Source organism: Mustela erminea, chromosome 10 (genome assembly GCF_009829155.1).
Source record: "Mustela erminea isolate mMusErm1 chromosome 10, mMusErm1.Pri, whole genome shotgun sequence".
NCBI lineage: Eukaryota > Metazoa > Chordata > Mammalia > Carnivora > Mustelidae > Mustela > Mustela erminea.
The window spans coordinates 60,397,950-60,424,244 of NC_045623.1; the positions used below are offsets into that span (position 1 = coordinate 60,397,950).

Below are 26,295 nucleotides of genomic sequence, written 5' to 3' on the forward strand. Positions count from 1 at the left end.
AAAATGAGGATAACAATACCTACATTTGAAAGAGTGTAGCTCAAATTGTTTAAAAATGTCAGGCTAGTGACTGGCACATGGTATAATGCTCAGTAAATGTGAAAGTCCTTCTGTTTCTAAACTTAAAGCCACCAACTTATGCTTAGAAAAAAGACTCCGAGCACAGCAAATCCTCAGGCATTAAATAAAATTTAAGCATAATGCCCTGTTGAGGCAGAGAAGTAAGCTATTATATTTTACAAGGAATCTTAGCCTCTAGAGTGAAAATCAAAAGGGTCTTTGGTTAACTTTCAGCTAATCAGAAAGCAAAATCAAGTGGACCAACTCTTCTCCAAAAATACCCATTGAGATATTTTTGTAGATACTGACAAGTGCCCAGAGGATCAACCAATGGGAATGATTTTTCCTCAGGACAGGCAAGAGATCTATAAATAATGTTTAAGTTCTCCAGATTTGGTTCTTCCCAAGCATAAAGTATGCTCTCCTTTTTGCAAAGGTCAACTCTTTAAGGGCTGAACTTTCAGAGGAAATCAATTTCTGAATGGGAACAGTGTGGAGACTGATGGGCTCGATTTCATGACCCTGAGGTCATGACCCTGAGATCCCAACCTGAGCCAAAGCCAAGAGTCGGAGACACTTGACTGCACTACACAGGTGCCTCAAGGATGCTCACTTAAAAAAAAAAAAAATCCAACTGTGTCTTTTCATAGCAGACCTTATAATTGGCTGATTGGTTACAAGTGTCTTTTCATAGCAGACCTTACAATTGGCTAGTTGGTTTAAAGACTTTGAGTGGTACAAGTGGATGGAACATGAAAGCTGACAATGAACTACTACTAATTAAATACTAATTGAAAACAGAGAGCAGTTCCTTGAAATTCTTCATCTTCTACCTACCCCAGCAGCTCATCTCTTGCCTGGTCCTGGAGTTCTTGCTCTAATCACATTGGATGAATCATACTGGATGCTCTTTCCACTCCTATTTCATCTTGGTCCTTTTATAGGTTCTGCCTACTTTTCTGAGATGTTCCCACTTCTGTCTGGTGAATTTCTATGTGGTCTTCAAAACCTGGCTCAATCCCTCTCTTCTTAAAGTATTCTGTTAGTCCCCAGACTGGGGTTTTGTTTCTTTTTCAGCATCCTGTGCAAATCTCTATCATTCCAGTTATGGCATGGAGCTGTAATTATCTGCTTCCTTGTCTCTGTCTCCTCCTATAAGGTACCTGATGTATCATAGCCATTCAATAAATAATTATAAAATTTATTTATTTGACTACTATTTATTAAACGTGTATGATGTTCCAGTTACTTCTGTAGATATAGGAGACATGGCAATGAAGGAGACTATGGCCTGGACTTCCTAAAACTTCTACTTCAGTAGGGATAGGCAAACAAATAAATGGAGAAATAAATTGGTAAGAAGGAAAGAAAGGGTGTTTGTGTATGTGTGGTAGCCAATCTAGCTAGGGTTGTTAGGGAAGGCACCCATCAGATGAGATTTGAGCAGAGATTTCAGAGTTAAGGGAGCAAGCACATTCTGTGGCTATCTGGAGGAAAAGTGTTCCAGGAAAAGGAAGTGCAAAGGCCCTGAGGCAAGTGTGTACTCATCCCAATGGTAAAACATCAAGGAGGCTGTGTAGAGAAGTGACTGAGAAATCACAGATATAAGGTAGGTCAGACAGGATATGTGACATGTCCTGGTGGCTTCTGTGCCCACAGTCTCACTTCCTTTCCACTCATCCTATGCACAGTGGCCCAAGCAATTGTTTAAAATGTGAAACTTATCCTATTAATTTCCTGTTTAGAATTCTAAAATGATTCCTCAGCACTTCCAGAACTACCTTCAGATGGCTGCCAATGCACTTCTCCCAGGACCATCTTACCCCCGGCATGCTTCATCCTGCTCATGTTGAATGAATATCTCTCCTGTTACAACAATTTGTTTCCCTCAATTCTGTGTGTTGCTTTTCCTCTGAGTATTTGCCTCTACCCCCAAGGCAAATCTTCATATAACTCAAGCAACCTTCCAAATTGAGCAATAATTGTCACTTGTTCTGAAAAAATGTTTCCGGACACTGAACTTTCTTTTAGCTCTCTGCCCATCCTTATAATTACCCCTAAACCTAACCCCAAAACTAAGTTCAACCCAAACCTTAGTCCTGTCTCAAATCCTATCTAATCCAGCTCCAACTGCAATGCTAAGTGCAATTCTAACTTCAACCTAATTCTTAACCCAGCTTGAACTCCAGCCCAGACTTGACCCCTTTCCCAACCTTGACTCTTGTTAGCTAGCTAAGGATCCATTTAGTGTGACATGTGTGACTTTTGAAAAGATAGAGCATGAAGTCCACCATTCCAGTGCTGACCTTCCTTGCAGTGAGGAATGCTGCTGCAAAGGGCTGTAGGGGCTTCTCTACCACGGACAACTGCTGCCCCATTAGCAGGGTCTGCAGCTTCTCCAGTCTGAGAGAAATCCATCTGAACCTCTGATTTGTTATCTGTATACATTCAGTAAGTTACTAAATCTCTTTGTGTCTCAGTAAAGTCATTGATAAAATGGAGAAAATTATGTTTATGTCACAGATTTCCAGCGAATACGACATAATCCCAGTACCAAAGAACACGGTAGGCCATTGGAAGGTTGGCTGAGTTGTGCCATCTGTATGATGCTGGGTCTCTAGGAGGTCTTGGGCTTTTCCTATATCTCAGAAGGATCCCTACCCTCAGTAAGCAAAGTGTTTTCCATATTAGAAACCTAATATATCTTATCGGATAATAATATTATTCTTGAAACTTGGTATAATAATACTTCATTCTAATGAAGATGATAGTAATCTTCATCTCTTATATGTATGTAGAATTTTGAAATAAAACTGTTTAGGCTCTGCTATGTAAATTCCAATAACCTTATCAAAGCAACAAACAAAAGCAAACAAACTACAATACCGTATTAGGATTTTGACCTGAACCTATGAATTAATTTGGGAGAAAACTGTTATAGCTACAATGTTTATGAAATACCATGTTTGAGCCCTACACTGGGGATGGACTTATTAAAATCTTCTCAGTAATGATTTCTGGTTTATTAATTTACATTTTGTACCTGACTTGTTGGAGTTTCTTCTAGGTCCATTATGATTTTGTTTTTGTTACTATTGGGGAATGGAGTCATTTTCCATTATGTCTTTTATTGACCGTTGTTGTATATAATTAGTTTGTGGCCATCACTTTACTAATCTGTCTTTTTTTAAATTGAAGTATAGTTGACATATAAGGTTATATTGGTTTTAATAATCTATTTTATTAATTGCAACAGCTTTTCATTTGGCTCTTTTGGATTTTCTGAGTATTTAATGAGGTCACTTGAAAATACCACTACAATAATTTCCTTCAATAATTGTACCTTGTATTTCTGTGTTGTATCTTTTGAGTTGGTCAGAGCTTCCAGGATAACATTAAGTGATAATGGTAATTTAGGGCATCCTTACATTGTTACCGATTTTAATGGGAATGCTTCTTGTTTTGCCATTAAGTATGATGTGGACTCTTTTTTGTCATTATATTCTAGCTTCATTGCATGTGGCTAGCTAGACAAGAAAGCCTGTGCAATTTACACTTTGGGAATTGGTTGACGTGGTGTATGTGTGCACATGTCCATGCAGTTGCATGACATAATTAATTTTTGTAGAGGCTTCATAAATGCTTTTGTTTTTTGTTATTATTATTATTATTATTTTTAGATTTTATTTATTTGACAGAGAAAGAGAGATCACAAGTAGGCAGAGAGGCAGGCAGAGAGAGAGGGGGAAGCAGGCTCCCTGCCGAGCAGAGAGCCTGATGTGGGGCTCGATCCCAGGACCCTGAGATCATGACCTGAGCCAAAGGCAGAGGCCCAACCCACTGAGCCACCCAGGCGCCCCTCATGAATGCTTTTAAAGGTGATATATTCCATGTTTGTAGGGGTCAACATTGTTTAGTGATCTTCATATTATTAATTATATTTATTTAAATTTTCCATGTCACTAATTCTGGCTGGTCTAATTGAACTAGAAAAAGTGGATAAATCTGTGTTAAAATTACATGTATAAATTGTGTTCTTGTCAGTTTCTCTTTACTTTTCTAGCCAGTTTTGCATTATATCATTTGATTAGATTAATTAGCACATAAATGCATTAATTACTACTTCTGCTTTATTATGCTATTCTCCAGTTTACAAATGAAAATAATATAAATAGTCTATTTTCTCTATTAATTACTTTTGCTTTGAAGCCTACCTTGCCAGAAATTAATCTTGTCTTTCCTATTTTAAATTTTATTTTATTTAATAATTCTATTTTCAATATGGATACTTTTGTTTTAGGTATATCACTTAGAGGCAGTGGATATGTGAATTTAATTTTTTACTACAATATGAGAATCTTTGTTTCCTAATATTGGAATTTAACCACTTAAATTTATTGGCATATAGTTGGCTTTGTTAACTTCTGTCATTCTGTTCTACATGTCTTAGTTCTTTTTTCATTTTTTGCTATTTCTTTTGTTTGGGGGGTTTGTTTGCATATATGGAATGTTGTGCATGTTTTTGTTTCCTTAGCGATTGAGAAGATGTGTATCCTCTTTTCAACCTAACTTTAAGTTTCCAAAATCCAAGTTTTGTTTTATATTTTTCTAATTCTCAGAGTCAACAATTACATAGAGTTTTAGAATCTGTTCTATGTGAGGTAAGGCATTTGGTGAATTTTTATTTCTCTTCTATCCAATTTTGTAGACTCCTTTTACTCCATTCTGAAGGCCAGGCTGAGCTAGGTGTTGATCTCTCACAGATCTCTGCCTGGAATGCAGTAAACTTGGCTCAGTCTATAAATGTCTTATGACATCTCTTTACCTTTCTGGATCAGAAAGGGTTTTTTTTTTTTTTTTTCTTTTTTCCTGTTATGTCTTTGACTATTACTTCTTGTCCACTTGTTCTATTTTCTCTGGAAACACCTTTGTAATCTCTGAGTTGGATCTTCAGTTTCTGGGATAGGTGTCATTCTCTGTCATATGAATTTCACACTTTATGTAATTTGTGTGTATCTGGGAAAGTTACGGAAAGTATAACTTGGGGTCACCTGGCTAGCTCAGTTGGCACAGCATGGGACTTTTGATCTCAGGGTTGTAAGTTCAAGCCCCACATTGGGTATAGAGGTTATTTAAAAAAAAAAAGAAAAAAAAGAAAGTATGACTTTGCAGTTACTGGGTCAGTTTGCATAGTGTTAATTCTGCTCTATGGTAGACCTAGTACTGTTAATTTTCTGGATTTACTGCTTTAGTCAATCTCATTTGAAATTTCATGGTCTAGTTTTTATTTCACCATGTATCTTCTTTCCAATGGCATTCTACTCTTGTTTCAGAGAATAGGAAATTTTCTATTTCTTTTCTGTTTCTATACTTAATGGTTTTCAGAAGATTTCTTCCTCCAAGTCTCTCTTTACTCTTGTTCATAAACATTTAATGCTTTCATTTTTGTATGATCTTTTTATTTATCCAGATTCAAATGAGGGAGAGAATTATATGGATCTATTTTTTTCTTACAGATAAGGTAAGTGGATTTCTTCTGATCCCCCTTGCTCTCCAACCGGATTCTGGTGAAATCTTCTTCCTGGATCTCTAATTGTGTATCAGATTGATGTCCCGGCCTGATTTCCAATGTATCAACATCTTCCTGCTATTCTGCTGGTCTGTCATAAGAATATCTTCTTATCCCAAGGCTTGACTCCTTAATGTTCAGAGAAGATGGAATATATAAAACGACAACTCCCAGCATGTGGGGACACTTTGGCTTTTCCCATTGTTCCTCCTGCTTTTTGCGTCTTATGAATGGAACTACACTCCAGAGGGTGCCTAGTGTTATCACCAGCTTCCCTGCCACCACTCCTCAGTTGTTCTGTGGTAGTTGCATTATCTAAATGAACATAGAAACATTAGTGGCAAAAGAAGAATGGTTAAGTGTTGTAGACTTGTGTTTTTAAAGATTTTTTTTGTGTATTTCACAGAGAGAGAGAGATCACAAGCAGACAGAGAGGCAGGCAGAGAGGCAGAGAGGAGGAAGCAGGCTCCCTGCTGAGCAGAGAGCCCGATGTGGGGCTCAATCCCAGGACCCTGGGATCATGATCTGAGCTGAAGGCAGAGGCTTTAACCCACTGAGCCACCCAGGCACCCCTAGACTTGTGTTTTTAAACCAATAGAAAGACAGCATGGAAGTGATCAAAGATCTTCCTACCTATTATCATATGCTTGTGGACCTTTTATTCTTGGAGCATAGCAGTCATGGGCCAAGAATCATACATTTCTATTTAAAATCACAGACGTGTAGTTAGTGAAACTTCCTACCAGAAATGGTTAGTGGGTTAATTCTTAGAACCAGCTGTCAGTATTTTTAAGAAGTCTTTTCTTTGTTGGTAGCTTAAGTATTGGAACATTGGAAAGAGACTCCTAGTTAGAAACCCTTTTAAACCAGAGATCCCCAATTCTTTCCATTGAATCAGCTCTGAAAGGGTGCCCAAGGGGCTTACATATTACACTTCCCAGGTGTTTAGTGATGTTGCTACGAGCCCTGGATCCTAATGAAAGCTTTGTGATTATTATTCTCCATGTGAAAAAATATTCATGATATGATTAATAGCTAACAAATTTTAAGCTGCGAACCTTAATACAGCAACATATTGAATTAGGCGAGATAGGCAGTGGAGAACATGAATTTGGATCAGGTTCAAATCCTGGATTAGTCACTTGTTGGCTTTTTGAACCAACCTTAGGTAACTTACTTGACAGTGCAGCTTCTAATCTGGACAATGGGAATATTTCACAGGGCCTTGTGTTGCCCAAACTGAGTTAACACAGTAAGTTAATCAAACATGTTAAGGGGTATTTTTTTTTTCCTCAAAATCCAAATATGCCATCTTGTAAGAATGAATCTGTTTGGTATTCTTTAACTGCATGGGTATCTTGCTACATCTCTGAACGTCGATCTCCTATTAAGTAATAACCAACATGATGATGATGAGGAGGAGGAGGAGGAGGAAGAGGAGGAAGAAGATGGCAACAGAACAATAATCTTAGTAATGGTTGACCCTTAGCATGTGTATATAACATATACACTGATCTCAGGGATTTATGCAGATCACATAACTTAATTCTTACAACAACCTATGAGGCAGGTACTATCATCTGTCCCACTTTACAGGTGAACAGATGAAGCAGTTTGCCTGAGGTCTCATTGCTGGGAAATTGTGGAGAAAGGATTCCATGTGTGTTTTTAGACTATCCTCTATGAACTTCTCTCTCCCCCTCTCTCTCTCCCTCCACTTACACTCAAGCACATGATTTCAGTTAGTAACGACTTGAAGTCGTTGTTGAGTAAATGTATTGAACCACGCTCTCTTTCCCACGTGGTCTGTCATGAAGAGAAGATAAAAGGAAAGACCATGAGAAATTTTTATTTTAGGTGTCTGACCCTTTCTTTAAAATTTAACTTCAATCAGGCAGCTTATAGTACATCATTAGTTTTAGATGTAGTGTTCAATAATTTATCAGTTGCATAGAACACCCAGTGCTCATCACATCACATGCCTTCCTTAATGCCTGTCACCCAATTACCCCATTCCCTAATTTTTGATTGACTGTGTTTGTTTGGAGACTGTGTTTCTTCAGGTTGACCCTAGCAGTGTCTTAAGTATCTATCATACTTTATAATTTTCAGAGAAACTTTCCACCTGCGTATTAACCTGATCTCCAAAACAGGTCTGGGAATCATGTGAGGATGATGTTATTACTTTAAAGATGATGAAGCTGGCAACCTTAGAGGGCAAAGGCCTTTTAAAGGGCCATACAGATTAATTAGAGAAAGACTTGGGATCATATATATTAACAAGAATAACAATAAACCATTTACTAAATATTGACCATAAGCCAAACACCATACGAATCACGTCAACGGCATTAACTCTTTGGCGCCTCAACAACCAAAGGTGTGAAATCACGTGGCCTAGGTTCACTCTTAGTATGTGACAAATCCAGGGTTCAGTCCCAGGTAGGGGGCACTGAGCTCTTAATGTAAGTTTCTACTTCTCTAAGTTCTCCTACTAACGAATTTTCTTTAAACAACATAGAAATGACACTTAAACCACTTTTAAACACCTTTCTCTATGTGGGAAATATTAATTATGCTAATAATAATTAACACTACCTCGTGTTAGCTATTGCAGGCACCATATCATCCATTTGCTCATTGAATTAATAACTATTGAATTACCACCAAATATATGCCAGGTACCGTTCTGGGTACAAGAAAAACACATATGAGCATGACATTATCTTTCATGGACTTTACAGTCTTTTTGGAGAAACAGAAAGTAGCTAAATCATCACACAACACTGTAACTCTAAATAGTGCTAAGTACCATGCCAGAAGTCTGGAGTGTTCCGAGGGTTAGTCAGTAGACTTCTTTGACACAGTCCGAGGACAGGGAAGGCTTCCTGACTAAGCCATTTTTGTAATGAGAAGGGAAGGTGGAGAAATGTTAATTATGGGAGAAGACTGCGCTCTGGGGAAAGGAGAAGAACATGGATCAGATCTGGGATTTGGGGGATTTTGAGGAACTAAGAGATTAACCAACTGGCTGGGGTATGTTTAGGAAGAAGAATGGCCCTAGATGGCTGGGAGAGGCAAAACCATGCAGGCCTCGCTAAGGATTTTCTCTTTAAGAGACAGGGTAATTCATTGAAATGATGGATTACTTGTGTTTGAAAAGATCCTTTGGCCTTAAGTGTGAAGAGTAAATTGCAGGGCAAAGATGCAGGGGGGTCAGTTAGGAGGCTGCTGTGTGAATGTGGGCTGGACAAGATGGTAGCTTGGACTGGGCAAGGGTGGCAGAGATGGGGGAAAAAATGGATGAACTTAGGAATTATTTGGAAGTCATTTCCACAGGGTTTACTTTGAGTTAGATATGTGGAGTGAGCAAGAGGGTAGTAGGATGTCTCCCAGATGTCCGGCTTATGCAGTATGCATCGTTTCATTGGGTTCTCACAAGAGCACTGTGATGGGGATACTGCCAAGTCTCAGGAACCACATTCAGAGTGTTTCCAGTCACTGTCCATGGTCACACAGCTTATCCATGGCAAAGCCAGGATTCATTCAGGTCTGCCTGAATCTGAAATCTGGGCTTTGGATGGCTGTTAGACGGGGGAATGGGAAGAAAGTACATGACCCATTGTAAGAAAGGGAGTGTTAACAACAGCAGTTAAATGCAGGATTTAACTGCATTTAAATAAAAGAAGTGGGCATCACTCAACTTAAAAAAATACACGCATCCTCAGTGCCCAAGCTCTTATGACATCCGTGCATGTTTGCATGTGGTGCTATGGCTATCCCTACGGGCTCAATAAGAATAAGATTAATATCTTCAGTGAGTATGACTTTGTTAAATATCACTCATAAATAAATAACACGTGATCATTGCAGAAATATGAACAAATACAAAAAAGTAGCAAGAAAAAGACAGTGAAAATCTCCTGTAATCCTCAGAGGGGGGAAAATGCTTGCTTGTTTTTAATTAAACAATGCCATACTCTATGATTTACCACCATGGGTATTTGGTAGAAAGACCACTGGAGACCCCAGTTCTAAACCCAGACTTCCTGATGATTTTGATTTTGGGACAGGGTGGTGGGAGGTGGGGGTGGAGTTAACCTCTGGGACTCTAGCTTTCTCCTTCGTAAAATGGGGGGAAACTTTGCCCCCATTTAATTATCCCAGACCTTTTTGGAGCCTGAGTTAGCATGTGACAGTGCTGGGCATACTGGTGTCCTTATAGCGAAGGAGTGAAAAGCACAGCTTTAGAGTCTCTCAAACTACTGTGTGGCCTCTTCACCCCTACTTGGTTTCCTTATTGGTGAGGTAGAGGTAATGATATTAAATTCACGGCGATGTTTCGCTCGCATGTGTGCAGACCACTTGGTGGCTCGGCGGCAACACAGAGCAAGCAGCCAGCACGGGGTAGTCAGAAATGTCCACAGATACCTGGCAGGGCAGCCGTTTGCCCAATGATCTTCTGTAGCCTAGACACTCACTCTGGGATGTGGTAGAGGGGGTGAGGAGAGGAGGGGAACAGAGTCCTGGAAGGCCCGCTAGCCTTAACTGCTCTCACTTCTCTAAGCTCTCCTGTTGAGCTGCATGGAAACCACTCTTTTCTTTGGGTACTTGCCATAGGTCAGACATTGGCTAGACACAGAAAGAAGTGTACTATTTAGACCTTATTCTTCAAGAAGAAGAAACATCGTGGGGCTGGATAGTAAACAGGAAAACCCCCAAATAATGTAATCAGTGTTGTTGTAGTACTATGAACAAAGGGCTGTGAGGCAGGGGGGTTGGGGTGGGGGAGTGACTCATTTTGCCTTAGGGAACCTGGGAAAGCTTCAGGGAGAAGACCTGAGCCTGGCAGGGGAGGGTAGAGTTTGCTGGCTGGAAAAAATTGAACGGGTGTCAGCCTGTGTGCTCCTGAAGAAACCTCTTCTGAAACTCTCAGGCCAGGAGACCCTCGAGATGCCAAAGCCACTTGGAGACATTTGATGCCAAAGTAGAGGGACTTGGAGTGGGCAGGTGAGGCTCAGCGAGGCAGGCCTCTGAATCCATCAGGCTCCCCACTCTGCATTCTGTCCCTGTCCTCCACTGTCTCCCAGGTCCCCTTGCTGCTAACCACTTTCTTGCTTGAGGGACCCTTTCTCCCTCTTAGGTCTTCCGTTACTTACATGGTCTTCAGCCTCCTTTCTCCCACCCATGAAAGTCTGCCAGGAGAAATGGATCAGATGTGAATGGGGGAAACTGTGGTGCAGTTTGTATGGTTTACGTGTCCGTGATCCCCCTTTTAGGGATATTGGCATTTCAGTTCTTTGATTTTGGGGGAGTGAAACACTTTGGTGCTGGAATCCCATGCTATCTTCGGATCTGTGGTGTATTCTCCCTAGCTTTAGGCCCTGGGTAGCAGGCGTGTTTTGTTTGGTTGTTAACAGTTTTGCTGTTACTGTTGGTTAGTGGTAATTCAGTATCACTCTTCAGTTTGTCACCAACCCCATCCCACCATTCCCCACTAGATCAATTATAGCCTCCTTGTCTGACCCTGAGCTTACCTGCCTGGTCTGAAGATGTTAGTGTACGTGGCCCCCTGTGTTAGACTTTGTTATTTCTTGACTTCTCAGTTGAGAATTTTATCAGTCCCTCCTCTAGTAATCTTCTCCCTCAGATTTTTGCATTTATCCCTTTCTTATGCAGTTCTACTGACAACACTGGGTCCTCAGTGCTGGGCAACATACTACAAGCATTCAGGGACTCCCTCCTATTTACTAGGATGGAGTCCAGACCACAGCACCTGTTACCAGGTCATTTCTCCCATGTTCATAAAAATGAGAATTGAGATGGCCGTTTCTCTTAAAATAAAACACAACAAAGAAATTTATCATGATTTTAATTGATTCTTAAATGAATAGATGACATGAATTATTTAGCCCACAGTGTTTACCTTTGCAACATTTGAAGGGAGCTTATCAAATCCAGCTGCTGGGACATTTCATCAGCAGGATGACAGGTTGTGCATTTGGGAGGGAGAGGTTGGATGAGGACTTTTTGGGGTTGTGGGGAGGAAGATAAGGCCATCCCGGGAACATACCCTAGATGGGTCTAGACTTTGTCTACACTTCGGTTACGTGGGGAGATGGTGCATATAATGTGGTATCTCCTGGGGTGAGAAGGGTCAGCCACACGGACTGAATGTCTGAGTCAGCTGCCTGTGTCACAGCCCTCCCCTGGGAGCCTACCAGGATTGCCGATTTGGTGGAGGGCTGCTTTGCCCAGGATTCGGCATCCCCGTATCTGACCTGTCATTATTCCCAATCATCATCCATTTCAAACAGTCAGCAAGGCAATAACATGAGCACACCAAGGTAAAGAAAAGGAACTTGGATTATGAGGAATAAAAAATCTGTCTCACACGTGGCACCATTAAATAGCTCTGGCGGAGACATATTGTTTATAGTCAGCAGTTGTCTGGAAAATAGATGTTTACTTGTAGTGAGTGTATTAAGATCTTTGCCATTAGGTAATATATATCCTGCATTGTGTCTTCCCTTACAGAAAACTATGTTGGAATAAACCCTCAATTAACAATTCTTGTGGCAATGAAAAATATTAAACAGCAATAATGTTCTATATTGGCATTTCTGTTTATTAGAGAGAGAGAGAGAGAGAGAGTGATTGAAACGCCAGGAGTCTTTCTTTGGAAGGTTGGCCTTTTTAAAATGGTATATTCCATTTAAAACTGCAAGTGAAAGATCTGCTAAATAAAGATTAAATTGCTTACAGAAAAAAAATGTCCCTAATATTCAGCAAGGACATCAACACACCGAATTTTCCTGAACCATCCATCTTCTGATAAAAAGGTATATTTTAATACAACCACATGCATCAGACTCTCCTGTCTCTCCGAGCTTCTGTAACCAGGGATGATACAAGATATTTCTGTTACAAAATAGGAACTCGTTTCCCACAGCTCTTCTAGAACAGGGCCTGGGTCTTATCTGGCTTTTGACACATTGTCATTTCTCTGCCTCCATTTCCTTAGCGAACAGACTTGTGCCCCCACAATACCAACATAGGAATGGATGGTGCTAATCCCGTCAAATCCTGAATTCTGTTACATTCTAGCACTTATAAGAATCCACTGGTTTCTGACAAGTCCCAGATGAAGCCAGGGGACTCTTGCAGACTGAGCAGCTCATTCTAGGTGTGCATTTCTCTGGGGCTGGGGGTGAGTGACCTATTTGGAACCTTGGTTCCTTGTATGTAAAGTGAAACAATATGCTCACTTCAGAGGTTTATGGTTAGGATTAATTAAAAAAAAAACAAAACAGGAATTCGAAACCTAAAACAGATTCTGGCAGATAGTTTTTGCTCAATCAATTCTGTTAATATGAAATCTTCAGCTAGGGCAAGGTTGGTTCCCTGGTCCCTTTGAAGCTTGAATGATGGCCTGCTGGCAGGAGCAGCAGCTGATCCTCTACCTCTCCCCTGGCCCTTAGTAGGGGCTCATGCATAGTTGGTAAATAAATGAAAGATTGCTGGAACAAGCTCCTGAGTTTTCACTTCCAGATCTACCAGTGGTTACACCAACCCATTTTGCCGGACCACACATCCCAGTTTTCTTTGTCCTCTATTTCTCTCAGTGGACTCACCATTTCAATTAGTAGCGTGGGAAAAACTGTTGCATGTTATCCTAGAGCTCTCTTAAACCCAATCAACAAATACTTACTGAGGGCGAGACAGGTGAGCAGAATGAGGTCAGGAAAAAGAACTCAGCGTAGTTTCTAGAACACTGCTCTGCAAATATATATGGTGCGGCAAAAATCTAGGACAATGGTTTGTCTTTATTATTTCTTTTCCATTTTAAAATGATCTAATGAAGTAAAATGAATCCTTACCCTCTGGTCCTGATTTGTTATTCCTTGCCAAGCACCCATTTCACAATATAGGCTCACCTGAAACACTCAGACCTGCTGTCACAGTAAGCAAGATTTCCTTTCTCTGTAGGTGCCAAGGAGATCTCAACAGGGGTTGGAAACTTCTTAGATTAACTCCTTCGCTCCTTTGGGACACCTTCTGTACTCGATAGTATGGGTGTTTGGAATTCTGAGCAGAACCGAGGAGAGATGGACAGCATACGGCCACGACTATCTGTTTTTTATTTCCAAGCTAGCGAATCTTGCTTTCTCCCTTATAGTATTTCCTTCTTTGCTTGGTTTCACGGAAATGTTTTAATAAGAAAGTTTTGAGAATATCCTGGGATTAGAGTCTTGGAATGAACTTTCCTGCTCATACGATCAGCCCCTTTAGTTTAAAACTATTCCACTTAAAAACATCTACTTATAACTACCAGCTGCTGGTTCTTTTCTCTTCATACTCACGGACACACACAAAGACACATAGAGTCTGCACATGTACACACACACGCGCACACACTCCCCTCACATGCACTGTATATATGTAAACATCCAGAAGGAACAATGCGTTGTAAAAATTGTCCTGTTGAGTTTGTACTCCAGTGTGAGTTACTGAGTGCTGATAAGTAAAGGAAGTTCAACCAGACAGTTTAATCCCCCAATTTCCTGTCTTCTAATCAGCCCCTGATTCTTTTGGTTTTAAATTAGAAACATTCCTGACAATATTCAGGACAGGTGAAGGAAAATCAACTAGAAAATAAGTAAGGACAAAGCATTTATTTTACAGTCTAAAGTTCACAGGAGAAATATGAGCGTAATAACAGGAAATCAAGATTTTTAAAAAGATAGTGCAAGAACATAGGCTGGCTTGAATAACCAATCACATTTCTGAATGGAGTGCATTTGGATCATAATTTGATTTAGAGGAAAAAAAAATAGGAAGATAAAGTATTTGCGTCTCCCTAAGCTTAGCAAATGGTACTTTAAAAGATGTTGTACAAGGCTAACCTAGAGAAAGTGATAAGGACAATTTCTTAAATATATGTGAGAGAAAAAGATAAAACGGTACTTTATTCAGATTTTCCTTGCAATCAATCATTGCTAATACTGGAAGAAAATAATAGTGCATGGACATTTTTGAAATAAATGCAAATTCTTGGAAATTAATATAGTCACACATATTTATAATGGTAGATAAAAATAAGACAAGTGTGCATTTAAAAATAAGCATAGGCAGAGTGTGCAAATGCTTGAAATAGAATGTGTATAAATATGTTTATCACGGACACTTTCTTTTGAAAATATACTGGGTACCGAGAATGATATGATTTATTATTTACTGAATCCCCTCATTTTGATTCTTTTCATTTATAGCCATTGTAGCAATTTCCAAGTTCTTTTAATCATCATCCCGAAAGAGCTAGAGCAAAAGCATAGAGAAATCTTCATTAGGCAATGTCTTCAAAAGAATATAGAAGACAATCATGAACAACAGTAGCTCAGTTGAGAATTAACCATTTAAAAATTGAAATGATAAATACAACTAAAGTTGTGAATCCAAGCAAATAACAACAACAAAAGGTTGCATGAGATATGAGTTCCTGGTTTTGCATCTGCAGCAGTTAGGGCTGTCAATCATTTGAGAAGTAGGCTGGAGTTGAGTTTTTTTGAATTGTTGAACACAGTAAGACAGTATTTCACAGTCGTACCTTGCTTGGTAAACATACATATCTACTTTTTAAAAAGGCATTTAAATTCCAAGGCATAGCATATCCTTGCTACCCAAGTATTTTCCTGGCATACAAAGTCTGAGTTGTAAAAATTTGAATTAAGTGATGGATAATTCTTGACCGAAAAATTACATGGCGATTTCCAAAAAGAATGCTTCCAAAATAAGTTGTTGGGAACCTAGCATGGGGAGAGAGGGGTGGCAGGATGATTTAATAGTCTTCAGTTCATAGTAACTATGAGTTTTTAAATTGGATTGAAGAAATAAGACAAACGTGTTTTGTAATTCAGATAAAAATCATCCCATAGTATCTTATCGGTAAATCACTAAGAAGAGGAGGCTGTTTATTCTGCCTTCGTTTGAACACCATGTGGGTAGAATGGAGGTAATTCTACTGGACAGAATTATATTTTGAAGCATATGCATGCTTCCAAGGTGCTTCTACTCCTTTTGGAGTGGAGAAAGATTTCATGAGGGTTTTCTTTAGTTGCGTGTCGAAGGTTTCAAATAGAGATGTCACAACATAGCTAGATGCAGTTGATATGCAATATCTATTTCTTGATTTGCATGATTAAAGCATTACAGAAGTGGCTCAGGTATCAAAAGATTGCTCATAAATGACAGCGCCAAAGGTAATTACTGTTAAAATGTACATGCTCGAACCCTGGTCGCTTGTTAACTTGTAAGTTGTGTTTACAACTCTTTGGGTTGGAGTAAAAGTTCTCATTTGAGTTTTCCATGTCAAGACCTCTCTCCCACTCCATTTTGATACCAAAAGAGTATTTAGCATTTCTTATATCCTACATCTGTCGAGACGGTGTCAGCTTTAGCCCAAAAAAGCAATAAAAGGTAAAGAAGGCCCTTCTTATTATTTCCCATTTAAGAATATTTGTTTCTTGAACAAAAGTAGTCTTTTGTAGACAAAGCTAAAATTTGTACTTAAAAGAAAAAAAAACCAGCCCAATTAATTTAGTCAACCAACCTTCAGTTTGTTATCAAAAAGTGCAGTTAAAACCCTACTGTAAGCTGGGTGCATTATGATAGGGGGTGGGGATAAAGAGGGAAAGAGGAGAGGGGTTGTTATTCTCAGCCTTTTATTAACCAGTTTCTTTCATTCTAGTGGGTCTTTATTATTTAGAAAAATAAAAATGGTCTGGAGCTCTATCTGTTCTCACCTAAAAATTTGGAGTAGGTCATGGCTGTCTACAACTGGTCCAACATATGCCCCCAAACTAAAACAAACAAACTCATTTGCCATACAAATTGTTTACGATTCATTAAAAAGCAAAATTGCATATCCCGGTGCTGGCAGCTGAGGCCGAGCCTCCACGGGCGGAGGGGGCATTCACTGAGTTGCCTTTGTATGCTGGGAGGACCAAGCGGAGGTTCCCACTATGCAGCCCGGAGTCTGTGCAACCAGATGACGCATGAGGTAATTTTAAAGCTTTATTTGCCTTTAGTGTGAAACTCAGATCTTGTACTGTCCTTTGCTTAAAGAGCCGTATCAGCAAGGAGCAAGTCTAATTTTTTTTTTTTTTTTTTTTTAAAGTTGGGGAAAATTGTTTGGGGTAGTTAGGTGACGGTCTGGAGGGAGAGGGAGTGAATTCTATTCAAGTAACGAGAAGAGCTAAGAGAAAATGTGAAATGTCTCTTATTTTAATTAATCCTTTCCCCCCTTCGTCAAAGTCCTCAATTTCCCATCAGTAGCGGGAAATTTACATTAGAATTATTTGTAACTGGCAAATATAAAATGCTGTGGTATGTGGCCACCTTTGAGGGAAATAAAAAATTGATTTATTCTCTATGGTAACTTCTACAACTTCTTTAAAGAGCACTCTGATCTCTCACCCTTTTTCAAAGCAAAGATCTAGAAGCATTGAAGTTGAGAGAAACTTCCTGTCGTATGCAGCCTAAACAGCAGCATGTGAGCTTACAGCATTGTTTATTTTTAGTCAACTGCATTGCTAAATGTTTCCACCACTTTTATATTTTATATTCCCGGCGGTAAAACATCTGTAAAACAATTTTAAATGAAAAGCAACTTCCAAGTAAACTTTACAAAAAATAAATGACAGTTTTCCAAGTTAAAAAAAAGAGGAGCATTTGGTGATCTTTGCAAGAAAAAAAAAGATAACACAATTTGCCATAAAAAGTAACAGTCTATAAAATCTATGAGCTCTTGAAATACAAGGAAGGAGAATGTCACCCAGAATATGACATCAGCGTGCAGGGTTGTTTTTTTTTTTTTTAAGACTTACAACTTAGCTTAGAAAATAATAGCTAAACCAATCAGTATATTCTTTTCTGGTGTTTAACAAGCTGCACAAGGCGAAGCAATAGGCAACATCATGGCATACAAGTAAACCTTGTTCTTGCTGGCAGAAACTCTAATGGGAAAATAAGTGCCCTGAATAGTTCAAGATCTGAGTGGATAGTCTACTGCTAGTCTAATTAATCAAAAAGTGCAAGTAACATTGTCCTGAAATCATTGGCAAAGTTTCTATTGTCTAGTTAAGAAATCACAAGTTAAAATACAATGTACACACATACCCACAACCACCTTTACTCAAGGGTCCTTAGGATGGACACACAGCACCCCAAGAGCAGCCGAATAGAATCCTGCGGTAGCTCACTTTTAATAGTCTCTCAGTCCTCAGAATTCCTAAAACTTGCCCAAATGATACCACCATTGGTCCAGGAAGGGGAAAGGAGAACTCTTTCCGCAGATCATGCAATGAAACCGACCATGTCCTGTCTTGTAATTCCATTCGTCAGTCTCCCCCTTCAACACCACTCTCTCTCTCTCTCTCTCTCTCTTTTCTTAAACTGATATCTATGTGAAATGAGCTGAAGTTCACGGTCCAGTTAGGAACGGATAATACATTCATTGTCCTGGCAGCAAACTTTTTTTTCACTCCCTGGAAGAATTCACGCTTGCCACAAGAATAATAATTACGGAAAACTGGAAATGCTCTGCTAACGAAGTAATCCTTAACGGACACCACCCTAACGAGGGCAGTGATGATGTGAGGACTCCCTTCCTCACAGGACGCGCATCTCCCGTGACAATAAGCTATTGTGCGCCCTCCCAACTCACTCTACCTCTTATAGATCCAAGATGTCAAAGGTTGTCTGGCCTGGTTGACCATGACATGTGAGTTAACTCATTCTGCGGCTGCATGGTAGAACTTTATTAAAACTTTATTTGCACCCAGAATAACTAAAAGATAGAGCGTGTGGGTCTTTTCCCACTCAGAGCTGGAGTTCCTCAGAGATTTAAGACCTGCTCTGAGGTAAACAAATGGGGAAAAGTTAGATGAGAGCTACGGGTCCCCGGATGGAAAACAGGGAGTGGGGACCCAGAGTTCTCCCACAGGTGACTTCAAGCACTCCAATTAATGGGGCAGGACGGGAATTCACCCAGGGCTTGTCTCTCCCCAGCTCTAACACACGTCCTCAGAAAATACCACAGCCAAGGAAAAAAACCAAGCACCCCATAGTCCCTGAAAACAAAAGTAAAGGGGGCTGCAAAGCTAGAGAGAGGGAGCAAAACCTGAGGGCCCGGACAAGCATTTCATTTTTTTTTTTTTTTTTTAAACCCCAAGACCAACTTGGCTAAAACACCATCTCCACTTTAAAACTTCTGCTACTTTAAAAAAAAAAAATTAAAAAATTAAAAAAAAAAAACACAAAACCAAAAACAAACAACAACTCTCAAACACTGTCCCATGGAAAACCAGAGCAAGCATTGCTGGGAACTCAGTCGCAGAGTGGCAGAGAGAGGATGGCAAGAGGAAGCAGTGTGAGGCTGCTTCACTGAAGAGTGTGAAAAAAATCAAATGTGAATTTGATGAATGTGAGGTCTGGGACATTTTGTCAAAGAGGGAGGGAAAGTAGAAAAGGGAAAAAAAAAAAAAAAAAGCAGCCCGGCTGCCAACTCACCATCCACCAAGTTCTGGCCGAGATGTCGTAGCAGAGCTGCCATTTGATGGAGCCGTCGGAAGCTTTCCCTGCCATTACGCTGTCAGCAAGCTTCATCTGATGCTAACTCACGGGAGATAAGACACCTAATTGAGAAAACATTTGCAGTGGCATGTGGGGCAACATGTAGTCCGGTCCATACCATATGGAATCATGGGTAAAAAAAAAAATCTCCTTGACAATGAACCAATCTCTCACAGACCCAGTGGCAAGGTGAAGTGGAGATGAAAAGTCTTCTGCTCCTAGCACTGTCTTCTCTCTCCTTTTTAAAAAACAAGGACCCACTGCTACACATCAAAGAGAGGCGGTTAAAATTAGGGCTTCATCACTCAGATGATTTTGGTCTGCAAGGTTTTTCCTTTCCTTCCAACAACCAATCCCCCCTCTTTTTTCTTTCTCTCTTTCTTTCTCTCTTTCTTTCTTTCTTTCTTTTTTTCTTTCTTTCTTAAGGAGAATAAAGAGATTTAATAGGACAAAGGCAGGTAGTGGACTGCGGAGGGAGATCGCCACAGGCTATTAGCCTAAAATTTCTGCTTGACAGATGGAACTGCTTAGAGACTATCATGCGATGTTTTGGGCTTTTTTTTTTTTTTCCTGCCCTCCCCCCCCCCCCCCCCCCGACTTTAGGTCTGATTCAGTATCTGTTTTTCACAGCCACTTCTCTCAAGAACGTGAGCTGTGCATTTAAAAAACGTTTAGTTCAGTTTTCCTGTCTTACACATCTCATTGGAAGCAAAGCAAAAAGTCTAAAACTAAATCTGGGAACTGCTGAACAGGTTTTCCAAGGAGGAAAAAAAAAATACTGGGGAATAATATTTCTTTTTCTTTTCCTTATTTTTTAAAAATTAATTCATTAGTTAATTTGGTCGTGAAGGAACATAAACATGAGATGACAGTGGTTGAATCCCTTGATTTTTGGTTCGCCTGACATTGTATTTAGGTGTGTGTTTTTATGTGAGGAAATACAGTACTGATATTTCACAAGTTCTAACCTAGGCTAGGCTATGCGCCATCTCTGTTTTTTTGGTGTTCTAATTTTTTTTTAAATTAATTCTGAGCTTTTTGATTCTCTGTGAATAAGGTGATCAGTCATTATCAATTCCATTTAACACAATTCAGACTAAACTTGACATGAGTAGTTCCTTATTCAGGGAAAATCACATCTGATTTCCTTACTGTAACCAAGCCATCTTCTTCACAGGGGTTTTTAACCACACATCCTCTCTTTAGAGGGAAAAATAAACCACAGCACGGACCTACCAATAAGAGTGACTGTAAAAATGATTTTTTTTTTCCTTAAGTGAGAAGTCCAGGCAACTGCTGAATTTCAAGTCATTTTACTGGAGGACTAAGAGGGGAGAAGAAGTAGAGAGAATACCGTATATTTGTTATATTTGATTCTTTTAAACTGTGTCAGATTAGGAACGGCAGAAATACTTTTATAAGAGCTGTGCACCAGACACATCTTCTTTCTTCCTCTATTTTTCTGGATATAACTGGTTTCTTGATCCCCAAGAACCTCTCAGTGATATTACAGTTCTCTACACAGCAGGTCTTCTGTATAGGCACTCCTAAGCCTGGGGGAATTTATCTACAGCATTTTTCAGGGCGATTGAATTGTGATTATTTAAGAACTTGTGCATTTACAGCCCAACTATCCAGTGGTTTTTTTCCTAGTCACATTTTCAACTGTATAATATTTAGATGAACTTATTCAGGACCCATTTTAAGTTCCAAAAAGGTTAAGTTTGGTAGCCCCCGCCCCCCGCCGCCCCTTTCTAACCTCTTTCTTAGTAGTTGTTGTTTTAACTCTTTAGCATAAAGTAAATAGCTGTTTTGACAAAAATAATTTCAGCAAAGTAAATTTTATCCAGTTCTATAATTTAAAACACGATGCCCAGACTGTTTCTACAGAACGAGCCACAAATGTAACAAATAAGATATTTTTTTCCTCTCCCACCCCTCATTGTAATGGGATATTTTCCCCCCTAATAATATAGGAGTGGAAGGTGGTATCTGGAATTATTATGAAATATGGATATTGTCATCACTTTTAGAAGCATCTTTACAGTTTTTATTGCTCTGGAATTACCTTTCAGAAAAAGAATCTGCAGCAACAGAGGAAATGTTAAGTTGCCTTCCGTGTCCACAAGCAAATGGACCTTCTGTCAGGATCTTGCCCTGAGCTTGCCAGCCAAAAACATTTGTTGTCTTGTGTAACTGCAATGTCATTAAAATGACCTGGTCTTTGTGCAGTTCATCATTTTGAGAAAGAAAAGGAAAAACGCTGGAAATTCTACATAGAACATAAAATAGCATAAACCAAGGGGGGAAAAAAAAGGGAAAAGGGAATAAGAAAAGAAATGAAGCGGCATTCTGCATTTGAATGAACCTATTTCATCTTTTCCTACTTGCCTCTGAAAAGCAGACAAAACCAAAGTTTCTTCGCTTTAGGGTCTTCTCAGCATTCTCCAGGGCAAGGAGGTACCTGGGCATTTTGGATTCCTGGGCCCACAGCCTTCACAATTTGTAAGTTTGTCCTGTAGCAGCTTCTGAAGTTGGAGGTGTCTCTTATCTGAGCTGCTGCATTTCTGCAACTCGCAACACCCCGTCCAGGCCCATTATTTATGAATGAATGGGGCAGAAGGTGAACTGCAGTCCAGATTTTACTTTGTGAATGATGGAATACCCGGGAAGATCACAAGAGATGACACAGTAGTTTTGAACAAAGAAATGAGAAATATTATTGGATAATAGTGTTTTAAATCCAGAACAATTAGGTGCATTTAACTTTATCATTGTTCTCTAAGAGGCTGGTGGATGCTGTCCTTTCTCATACAGCAATCAGTCTTTTCACAGTGTGGCCCGTTGTTAATAGCCTTAAAACAAGATTAAATAAAACATGTTAAATATTGCAATTATTGTGGGAAATAAAATTATTTGGTGAGCATAATGGGGAGCAATTCAAGCATTTAACATGATCCAGGAAATGCTACTCCAAACAATTGCATTTGCTTTATGCATTTTTCCCCTTTGATTGCTGACAGATGCCTTTTTGGAAACAAACATCTAAATGGTTTGCTTTCAGTCAGAAAAAAAAAAATATAACAGAAAGTGGCTACATGTTTTGAATTTAACTCTTGTCATTTGAATACTTCTTTCCACTGCACGTGAATGAATCAGAGGCAAAAATAGGACCCTCATCAAGAAATAACCCCATCAGGATTTGGACTTTCTGACTTCCTTTGAACATGATTTAGAAGAAGTGGGAATCCTCTAGCAATGAAGTCAAGTGGTGGGTTAAACGGCTGGGCAGTCTGCACGGTATGAGGAATACAGTCCAGTGACTGTGGGGGCGCATTAGAAAGGGAATTGTTTTCTCATAGCATGAGGCCTCTGGCAAAGAGCAAATTACTTTCCAGACTCTTTCTGGCTCTTGTGGCCAAAGCACCCCAAATCAACTCTCCCCTTTTGATGAATGGGAAGAACCTGGGAGAGCTAGGGGGAGGGGGGATTCCCATCTGTATCTTTGCTGCAATGCTCTTGGATAAAGGCTTCAAAGACTCCCCTGCCAACAGGTGTACAATACTAAGGAGTGGGTCGGGTTTGTCGTATGTTGCTAAAAGGCAACATGAAATAGTATATTAATGATTTTCAGAGGCTGGAGAGTAAGCAGAGGGTTGCTGAAGTCAGAGTGGTTTTCTGAAGTCAAGTGTCCATATCCTGGCCTTACTTACTGTGTGACCACTCACAGCTTACTTAACCTCTCTGATTCTCTGTGTTCTAAATGGGAAAATGAAGATAATTACTTGAGTGGATAGACAGATGGATAGATAGATATAATTATTTAGCAAAAATATGTATGAAGTCAGTAGCTCCTGATATGTAATGTGTGCTCAAGCTATGTTGTTGCTTTAGTATTGATGTTTTATTTTTATTATTCCTCTGTTGAGTTAAATCTCCTCCCCTTCCCTTCTGATCCTATCTGGTGAAGCTGAATTAGGTCCCTTTTCTTTGATCTAAGAGTCTAATAATAGTCTAATAATCTAATAATCTTTTAATAATCTGTACCTTGCCCCGTTGCAGCTCCTAGCACGGTCTATGCATTCTTCTCATATTTGCACAGCATTTTCTTTTACCTTGGCTTAGACTGTTGCTTCTCCTAGTGCATCACCAGCATTTGCAAGTCAACTTCTGTTCCTGAGACCCCAGTCCTCAGTGATCTCTAACACTTGAATTTCTGTTGCCTTTCTTATCTGTGTGATTCATTGGTGCTTCACATAAATTCACTACATTGTCATTTATCTTTAATGAATATATGCCATTCATTCACTCACTCACTCATTCACTCATTTAACAGCAACTCCTGCAATGTAGGCAAGTAAAATTTTCTTTTTTCTCCTTTTTTTTAAAGCTTTGTTTCTAGAGCCATTGGAAAATTGGAACTCTAGGAGAAGAGTAATTGGATTTTGAATGCCCCATATAATAACAACTAACACGTATTTAGTACTTCCCTTTAAAGCCAGGGGCTGTTCCGAGATCTTTTTGTTTTCAGTAGGTCCTTAAGGATATAAGATCTAATATTAACCCCATTTACAAATTAAAAAAACAAAAACAAAAACAAAACAGGCCCCAAGAGTTGAAGCAACTTATTTAGGGTCCAGGAGTTAGAGATGGAAGGATTCAAGCATAGGAATTAAGACTCTGGAGCTTCTCCACTCTGATGTTGCCTCTTGAACCATGAAAGAGGGGAAATAACAGGACTTAGCACCTGCTGTGTGCCAGAGAGTTTCTAAGGTGCTTTGGGGTATGAGAAGTCATTTAACCTTCACAAAATCCCGAGGCAGTTCGTATTATTATCTTAAGTATTGCAGGTCAGTGTCAAAAAGGAAGAGGCTTGCCTAATGGCACGTACTAATCAAGAAGAGCAGAGTCCACCCTATGTCTATTTATCTAAATGTTTTCTCAGAACTACTCTAATTAGGTAGCTCTCAGAAGATTTTTAAAAATTTCTTTTGTAGGTTTGGATGCTGGGCTTAACAAATATGTTTGGCTTTGGATCTCTAGGCTCTTGGAAATCAGAAATTAGAAATGTATACTTTTGCTTACACTGTAGAGAAGTTTGGTTTAGGGCAATAGGTACTTAAGACTTCTTTTTCAAAGCCTGTATTGAAGAGGGATTATCTACTATTAATACCTAGGTCTTTTCTCTAACCTTAATAAGGTGGAAAATCCTAAAATGGTGTTCAGGACATCAGTGTCTAACCTTGAAAATGAGAGTGTACTCACATGGAAGCGTTGGAATAATAAGAAGAATTTACACAAAAGGAAAGGCAGTCTAGTTCCTCCAACGTCCAGAGAAATGCCAACATCTTTGGTGGCAGATTAACTCTTCTTGATCAAAGTAGCCAAGTCTTCTGAACAGGTACACATCATGACTGGGCATGAGCATGGTTACTGAAAAAAACAAAACAAAAAAACAGTGTCCCAAGTCACCTGGCATGGTTTTCTCACCGTATGGCAGAAGCAAATGCTACAAAGCTGAAAAGGGCAGAATTGAAGAAAATGCCAGGGGGTCCAGACAGCCCCATCCGCTTTAATGATATGCCCAGAGATTGCCCAGATTTTTGAATTAGGATATATATGTATGTGTATATATATATATTTTTTTTTTCAAGAAAAATATTGATGATTTTTTTCAGCAGAGACTCACCCTCCATACCCTGCAGAAAATTCGTTTCCTTCCTAGTGGCAGTTCTGGTACCATTTCCATTTAGAAATTCTTTGACTTTTACTTTCTCTGCATTTTCTGTTAACCAGCTGCCACCCAAGATTGGACTAAACCCTCTGCCCCCCTGTTAAAAAAGAAAAGAAGGAACATCGCATACAACACAACCCTCTAATAAGTACATTCGCAACTTCTATGCAAGACGCCTAAGAAAACTCAAAGGTTAATATATTCTAACTAGATGTTGGGTATAGAATGTCAGATCTGTCAAATTTCATTATAACTTGCTGCTCATTGAAAAAGATTTGATTTCTTTTGCCACTGTCCTACTATGTTCAAGGCACAGACTGCCAGCAGCAGCCCACTGAAGACCACAGGCTGGCAGTGAGCGGGCTCGGGTGGGAAACCAGCCGCAAGGACCATCTGCTTCCGATTTCTAGCTGAGCCAAGATGTGCAGTGAAGTGCATTCCATTCACCAGGCCAGCTTCTCCCCTGCTCAAGTTATTAGTGTTACAAGTGAAATGATCTTTTCCAAACAGCAGGGGAGCTATAATCCTTATGGAACAGGACCTTAAAACACACACATGCACCCACAAAAACACATACCCACATACACATGCACGCACAACATTCAGACATCGTTTGCTAAAGTTGTGTGTAAGGCGGCTTGTAAATTTAATTACAGCCTTCATGGGGTTTATAAAGTATGTTTTATTAAGCATGATAACCTCTGAGGCAGCAGCTTATACATTGGCCTCATTTAGTCTAATTGAATGATCGAATATCTTTAGGATGCTTTTTGCGGGCATGGTTGAAAATGACAAGGCGGATGTATTTAAGCCATCTTAAAGTGTAACGGCTTTCAGAAGCGTAATGGGTTTTTAGGAATAATCAATGGGAGCCCTTGCTTGGTGAGCCCATGTGAGCCAATCTTGTGCAAGTAGACAGTGTGGAGGCTAGTTAGCCTGTTATTACATCCCAAAGGGGCCAAATGACTGGTTGTCGCTGTGTATGTTGGGAGAAGGTACGTCTTTGTTATTTGGTGTTGATTTTCTGTCTTTCTCAAGGTTGGGCATTTTTAAAAAAAATATGGAGGTGAATTAGCAAGGCTGATTGTGCAATAATGTAATAGAAGAGCAGGAGGAGAAGTCAGGAGGTTTTAATTAATTAATGTGGCCAATGTGCATCTAGTAACTCATGCTTGCCACTGGCTTAGGTGCTCAGGATACACATAAGAAAGACTTGGGACCTGCCCTTGAGGAGGTGTGATGGAACTGTGGTGGTGGTCTCGTCTTGGTTCTTCCACATTCAATGCTTGACTCTGGATTG

General features: G+C 39.6%; 1 long non-coding RNA gene across 2 annotated transcripts in view; it reads left to right on the plus strand.

The window, feature by feature from the left end:
- The first annotated feature begins 16,578 nt into the window (after positions 1-16,578).
- LOC116567952 overlaps positions 16,579-26,295 on the plus strand; it is a 152,638-nt gene continuing 142,921 nt past the window's right edge. For both annotated transcript variants that reach the window (XR_004276447.1, XR_004276448.1), the window contains exon 1: positions 16,579-16,688. This is a non-coding gene — a long non-coding RNA (uncharacterized LOC116567952). The remainder of the gene's footprint in view (positions 16,689-26,295) is intronic.